The sequence below is a fragment of the Scyliorhinus torazame genome, chromosome 1, assembly GCF_047496885.1.
Source record: "Scyliorhinus torazame isolate Kashiwa2021f chromosome 1, sScyTor2.1, whole genome shotgun sequence".
In the NCBI taxonomy this organism is placed as follows: Eukaryota; Metazoa; Chordata; class Chondrichthyes; order Carcharhiniformes; family Scyliorhinidae; genus Scyliorhinus; species Scyliorhinus torazame.
In genome coordinates this window covers 409,691,399-409,699,160 of record NC_092707.1, presented here as the reverse complement: position 1 = coordinate 409,699,160, position 7,762 = coordinate 409,691,399, and the positions used below count along the sequence as shown (strand labels likewise).

Genomic DNA, 7,762 nt, shown 5'->3' with positions numbered 1-7,762 from the left:
GGGAACAAGCGGTCCTAGATCTGGTCCTGTGTAATGAGACAGGATTGATTCAGGATCTCATCGTTAGGGAGCCTCTCGGGAGGAGCGATCACAATATGGTGGAATTTAAAATACAGATGGAGGGTGAGAAGGTAAAATCAAGCACTAGTGTTTTGTGCTTAAACAAAGGAGATTACAATGGGATGAGAGAAGAACTAGCTAAGGTAGACTGGGAGCAAAGACTTTATGGTGAAACAGTTGAGGAACAGTGGAGAACCTTCCAAGTGATTTTTCACAGTGCCCAGCAAAGGTTTATACCAACAAAATGGAAGGACGGTAAAAAGAGGGAAAATCGACCGTGGATATCTAAGGAAATAAGGGAGAGTATCAAATTGAAGGAAAAAACATACAAAGTAGCAAAGATCAGTGGGAGACTAGAGGACTGGGAAATCTTTAGGGGGCAACAGAAAGCTACTAAAAAAGCTATAAAGAAGAGTAAGATAGATTATGAGAGTAAACTTGCTCAGAATATAAAAACAGATAGTAAAAGTTTCTACAAATACATAAAACAAAAAAGAGTGTCTAAGGTAAATATTGGTCCTTTAGAGGATGAGAAGGGAGATTTAATAATGGGAGATGAGGAAATGGCTGAGGAACTGAACAGGTTTTTTGGGTCGGTCTTCACAGTGGAAGACATAAATAAAATGCCAGTGACTGATGGAAATGAGGCTATGACAGGTGAGGACCTTGAGAGGATTGATATCACCAAGGAGGTAGTGATGGGCAAGCTAATGGGGCTAAAGTTAGACAAGTCTCCTGGCCCTGATGCAATGCATCCCAGAGTGCTAAAAGAGATGGCTAGAGAAATTGCAAATGCACTAGTGATAATTTACCAAAATTCACTAGACTCTGGGGTGGTCCCGGCGGATTGGAAATTAGCAAACGTGACACCACTGTTTAAAAAAGGAGGTAGGCAGAAAGTGGGTAATTATAGGCCAGTGAGCTTAACTTAGGTAGTAGGGAAGATGCTGGAATCTATCATCAAGGAAGAAATAGCGAGGCATCTGGATGGAAATTGTCTCATTGGACAGACGCAGCATGGGTTCATAAAGGGGCAGGTCGTGCCTAACTAATTTAGTGGAATCTTTTGAGGACATTAACAGTGCGGTAGATAACGGGGAGCCAGTGGATGTGGTATATCTGGATTTCCAGAAAGCCTTTGACAAGGTGCCACACAAAAGGTTGTTGCATAAGTTAAAGATGCATGGCATTAAGGGGAAAGTAGTAGCATGGATAGAGGATTGGTTAATTAATAGAAAGCAAAGAGTGGGGATTAATGGGTGTTTCTCTGGTTGGCAATCAGTAGCTAGTGGTGTCCCTCAGGGATCAGTGTTGGGCCCACAACTGTTCACAATTTACATAGATGATTTGGAGTTGGGGACCAAGGGCAATGTGTCCAAGTTTGCAGACGACACTAAGATAAGTGGTAAAGCAAAAAGTGCAGAGGATACCGGAAGTCTGCAGAGGGATTTGGATAGGCTAAGTGAATGGGCTAGGGTCTGGCAGATGGAATACAATGTTGACAAATGTGAGGTTATCCATTTTGGTAGGAATGACAGCAAAAGGGATTATTCTTTATATGATAAAGTATTAAAACATGCTGCTGTGCAGAGAGACCTGGGTGTGCTAGTGCATGAGTCGCAGAAAGTTGGTTTTCAGGTGCAACAGGTGATTAAGGAGGCAAATGGAATTTTGTCCTTCATTGCTAGAGGGATGGAGTTTAAGACTAGGGAGGTTATGCTGCAATTGTATAAGGTGTTAGTGAGGTCACACCTGGAAGTATTGTGTTCAGTTTTGGTCTCCTTACTTGAGAAAGGACATACTGGCACTGGAGGGTGTGCAGAGGAGATTCACGAGGTAAATCCCAGAGCTGAAGGGGTTGGATTACGAGGAGAGGTTGAGTAGACTGGGACTGTACTCGTTGGAATTTAGAAGGATGAGGGGGGATCTTATAGAAACAGATAAGATTATGAAGGGAATAGATAGAATAGATGCGGGCAGGTTGTTTCCACTGGCGGGTGGAAGCAGAACTAGGGGGCATAGCCTCAAAATAAGGGGAAGTAGATTCAGGACTGAGTTTAGGAGGAACTTCTTCACCCAAAGTGTTGTGAATCTATGGAATTCCTTGCCCAGTGAAGCAGTAGAGGCTCCTTCATTAAATGTTTTTAAGATAAAGATAGATAGTTTTTTGAAGAATAAAGGGATTAAGGGTTATGGTGTTCGGGCCGGAAAGTGGAGCTGAGTTCACAAAAGATCAGCCATGATCTCATTGAATGGTGAAGCAGGCTCGAGGGGCCAAATGGCCTACTCCTGCTCCTAGTTCTTATGCTCTTATGAGAGTTGAGATGGGATTTTTAATTGTTTGAGTGGGAACAAAGATAGCAGTTAAGGGTTACTGTATTCACTGTATTGATTTGCATTGTTTACGTGGCGATTGTCAGCTATTTCCTGGTGTGATGTAAAATATAATTTAGTACTCTAAGTAGTCAAGTTTGTTTAATACACCATATCCCTATTTTTCCCCAAATCACTCCTGGTGTGAGGTGTCATTTCATCACAGTTTTACCAAATTAAGATCAAATATTGGGGTTCCTGTCCCGTATCTCATCCACTGTTTTCGTCTGGTCTGGGATTGTAACATCAGATCCTCAGCAATGGGGTTGACTGTTAATTGCTCGCAAGGGAAATTAGAGATTGGCAATAAATGCTGATCTTGCCAACAATGCCCACATCCCATAAACAAACAAAACAAACTATACACAATAACCGAGAGAAACTGAATTATTCTGTCAAAATTACGGGATTGTTATTTCCGAAGCACTATGAATCCGATGAGCAAACTAAGTCCTGCAAATCCCGTAAGAGTTCCCACAATAATCCAGACAAGCTTCGTCTTCTCAGCGTCAGCCGGGTCTGTGAAAGGAAATCACATGTTTACGGTTAAAGGACGGGGAATGGATTTGATTCTCGTCAGTCGGTGACATTTGAAATGGTAAAGTAGAGACATGAAAGCAGGTGGAATTCAGACTGAGCAGATATTTCTATCTGCTGGACACCTGGAATAACAATGTCAGTTTAAACTCAGATCAATTTGATTTATTGATAATGCGGCAGGCCAATCTTATATCACACACTGACCACTTGCTGGCCATTCTGGCTGACTTGGTAACAGTGCAGCAAAGTTCCACAGATGGAAAGAAAACCACCAACAGATCCCCAGTGAGTTCCGTTCTGTATCCTCCTCCGTCCACACCAACATTACACTGTAGGGGAGTGACTTTTGGATAGGTGGTGTGTATTGTGTGACCGACACCACTAATGTGACCAGGCGATCCGTATAAACAAGATGAAGTTTGTTTTTAAACATGGAGGAGTTGAGTTGAGGAAAGGCAGAGCAATGGGGACTGAGATGAAGGTAAAGTTCTCTATATTGGAAGAGGAAATGTCAATGACACATCAGTTAGCAAGATGGAGTTTGTCTAAAAGATTGTGATTGCAAAATTAACAAGGAAGAATGTAGAGAGTTTTAGATTAATGGAACACCCTCCAAAGAGAATTAACCTATTCAAAAAAGTGACTTAAATGTGTGAGTGGGATTGGGACTAAAGTTAAGAGTAATTGTGTTGATTCAGGTCATTGCCAATGTTGGCTGTGATGGGCAGCGTGCCAGGCTGAAAGGGAGCTAATGGGATGGGTTTTGTTTAGTTTATTCCCTCGAATTACTGACTGGGGTGAACTCTCCTGCTCTTCTTAAGCTACTGTCATGTGGCCTCCTGCATCTCCCAGAGAGAGCGGACAAGGGCTTGGTTTAAAGTCTCGTCTGATCATCCTCTGATAGAATTGTTCCGAATTCTCAATCATTTTGCTGAAGCAAATTGAGACAAACTATTCCGACTTGTGATATTCATTCTTCAACACGACAAAGATGATATTATCAGGCCATTATCACATTGTTATTTAGGGAGCTTGCTGTGCACAAATTGGCCGATACATTTCCTACATTTAAATAGGGCCCAAGCTTTACAAAGGGTTTAATTGGTTGTAAAGCACTTTGGGACAACTGGAGATGTCAGTAAAGGTCCGTATGGCTTGGATTTTATGGATGGTGAGAGTTCCTTGCTCATCATTCGGAGAGTCGGCGGGGACGACTCGACAACATTGCTGCCATTTCCTGCTCAAATGAACTCCGGTCCGCATTTGGAAAGAAGTCCCAGTCCCTCCATGCACAGCGCTACAGTGGCTGTAAGAGGTACTGCAGCACTGTGCCTGAGACAATGTTCCAGGAACTGCATTGATGGTAAGTAGCAGTGTTCCCAGAAAGGGGCAGTCCAGTGGCGATTTTGGAGTTTTTAAATGTAAACCTCCAAGATTTATTGAGAAGAAAAGAAAATTTAACCACACACAATTACAATTGCACAGTTAAAATTGATTTCACAATATGTTCCCCCAAAAGACTCCCTAATTGATCAGACTCATAAATAAAATTCTTCCAGGCAATACTCCCTAAAATATGTTGAAATATCAAAATCCAGTTAATATTAACCGAGGCACAACTGCTGTAACTTGACTAAAAGTATCCCACATGACCTCTCAAACCACGTTGCACTCAAATGTGAAAATCAAAGACCTTCAGAAACTGCTTTTCACAGTCCAATACATTTCCAGACTGCCTGGATGGTTGATTCAAACATCACCTACTCCCAGCCCAGAGCTGTTTCCAAGGGATCTTTCCCCAACAGCCAATCCCCAACCAGTTCAACAGCTCTCCTCACATATCCTTTTCCCTTTCATCTTCAATTCCAGTGTGTTCACTCTGTATGGACATTGTGGGCAATTCCCTTTGTCAGAGCAGAGCAGCAGGAGTAGGCCATTCAGCCCCTCGAGCCCTCTGTGTTATTCAACTGGGCTATGGCTGAGTGTTGACCTCAGCACCATTTTCCCTCACTATCCCCATAACCCTCAATATCATTGGCACCTAGAAATCCATCAATCAGTATGTCCTGCACTAGATTATGTGCTCGAGTCTGTGAAGTTGGAAAATGTAACTTGTCCTTACTTATTACAGTGAGCTGGGTTCCATTCCAATCGATATCTCCCCTCACTTCACAATAGTAGATGGCAGCGTCACTGGGCTGAATGTTGCTGATTGTCAGAATGAAGCTGTTACTGGACATGTTTCGAGAAGACTGGAAACGCTCGGAGAAGCCAGGACCCCATCGTGTGTTGTTCAGTATCTCATCTGTTAAAATCCACTCGATGTAAGCTGGTTGTTGTCGGTACCAATGAACATCAGAATGTGTCACAGCGGCGTTATACAGGACGCACTGTAACCGTGCACTCTGACCCTGTCTGATAGATTCTGGGGCAGGAGACTGGATAACCACTGGGGCATCTGCACCTTTGGAGAAACAATATTCATAATTTAAAAGAGTATTTTGAATTTACAAAGTACCTATGGTAGTTAACCATAGAATCGTTGGTGCCTCACGGCGCCGAGGTCCCAGGTGCGATCCCAGCTTTGGGTCACTGTCCGTGTGGAGTTTGTACATTCTCCCCGTGTCTGCGTGGGTTTCACCCCCACAACCCAAAGATGTGCAGGGTAGGTGGATTGGCCACGCCAAATTGGCCCTTAATTGGAAAAAATGAATTGGGTACTTGAAATTGTAAAAAAAAACACAGAATCACTGCAGTGGAGAAAGAGGCCATTCAGCCCATCCAGTCTGCACAAACCCTCTGGAAGAGCACCCTTCCTCGGACACTCCCCCACCATCCAAACAAAATCCTTAAATTGGCACCAATACCCATTTGAAGACCGCATTCCACCACCAGCATCAGGAGGGGGTCTCCCCATTTGGATAAAAACGAACCCACTTTGTGTTTCTAATGGTGACCTGGGGGAGTTCCTCATTGTCAAGTACTGGTTGCCATGACATCAGGAAGGGGGCCGGGGGCCTGTGAAGAGCTACCACCCTGTCCAGGTTGCTAACCCCTCTTCCCACAATCTTAACCTATGACCCCAAACCCTCCCACAATCACCTTTCTCCGACTCCCTCAGCCTGAGCTTGTTGTGGGCCACTGGTTTGACTGGTGTTTGCAATGTGCAGCTCCCTGTCACAGGCACCATGGCCATGTGGAAGGCCCACCGATGTCTATGTATGTGCCTGATCCTTCACAAAGGAAGCAACATGAGCCTTTCCCTGGATCTCAGGCCAGTGAGTGAGAGACCCCATCACCTGTATCAAGAAGCGGGCTTTGTGTCCAAAATATTGTGAACATTTGAGACTTCTGAGAACCACAAGACAGAATATGTGGTGAAGATTAATGAGACTCATGGAAACTGTACTTACTGGTTACATTCAGCTGCGTTCCATTCCCACTGATATCTCCCCACACTGAGCAGTAATAGACGGCAGTGTCACTGGGCTGCACGTTGCTGATTGTCAGGATGAAGCTGTTGGAGTCCATGTGTCTGGAAGGCAGGAAACGCTCAGAGAAACCTGAATCCCGGTCTACATAATTCTTTGCATCAAGTGCTAAAATCTTCTCCCTCTCTTCCCCTGGCAGCTCCCGGTACCAAGAAACTTTTGTGTATCTCACTGCGGCGTTCTGCATGGAGCAGTGGAACCGTGCAGTCTGACCCTCTGGGACACGTTCCACACTCGGAGACTGGATAAGGACTGGAGGTATCTTACCTTTAAGAGAAAAATATCAACAATTTATAAACAGGTGCTGAGGTTGCAGTCTGGGCTGATTCTCCGCTTCCCCAGCCGCGTGTTTCTCGGTGGCGCGCTGTTCCCAGGCAGCGCGATTCTGCCTTCCCGCTTGTCAATGGGATTTCCATTGAAGCCACGCCACAGGGAAAGCCCCGGGCGAGGGGGCACTGCCGGCAGCAATCGCAACGGCCAGAGAATTGCAGCCTTTCTTTCTGCTTTTAGTAGAAGTGCCACCCTCCGATCAGAGACTCGGGGGTCCTCGATCACAGGGTCAGACCCATTATTGACCTGTCAATCCCTCCATGCTCACATAATCCAATGGAGCTTCCCAAAAAGAAATGTGGCGGGATTCTCCACTCCCGCGCCGAAGTGCCCACGCCGACGTGAACACCGTCGAGGTTCACGACGGCGGGAAACTGCACCGATCAGGACCGATTCAGGGCCCGATAATGGGCTAGGAGCGGGGCCGCGTCATCTACACGCGCCAGGCCTTGTCACCGCGTAAAGGCGTCGCCGCATACATGACGCGGCCGGCGCCGCATAACTGGCGTCCCCCGCGCATGCGTGGTTGCCGTCCTCTCCGAGTCCGCCCCGCAACAGGATGGCGGACGGATCTTGCGGGGCCGCGGAAGGAGGGAGGTCCTCCTTCAGAGAGGATGGCCCGACGATCGGTGGGCACCGATCGCGGTCCATCCTACATTTGAGGTACCCCCCGGTGCAGGATCTCCCCTCCCTCACCCCACAGGCCGCACCCCCCAGGGTTCCCGTGCTGTCCCCGATGGCAGCGACCAGGTGTGGACGGGGAACCCGCCGTTTCGGCCTGGCCGCTCGCCCCATCCGGGCCTGAGAATAGCGGGGGTGCCGGAGAATCGCCATTTTGGGTGTCTCTGGCGATTCTCCGGCCTGCGGCCCGCGGATCTCGACGGGGCCAATCCCACCGCTTGGAAGAATCGGGGGAGGGCGTCGGACCGGCGTCGCGGGAAATTTTGGTGGCCCAGACAATTCTCCCA

At 46.6% G+C, this 7,762-nt stretch overlaps 1 long non-coding RNA gene across 1 annotated transcript; it reads right to left on the bottom strand.

Annotated features, from left to right (window-relative positions):
* Positions 1-2,820: 2,820 nt before the first annotated feature.
* LOC140411036 (uncharacterized) lies at positions 2,821-5,389 on the bottom strand. Its single transcript, XR_011940795.1, has 2 exons — positions 5,096-5,389; positions 2,821-2,952 (listed from the first exon to the last, which is right to left on the bottom strand). It is a non-coding gene; the product is annotated as an uncharacterized lncRNA (long non-coding RNA).
* Between the last annotated feature and the right edge of the window lie 2,373 nt (positions 5,390-7,762).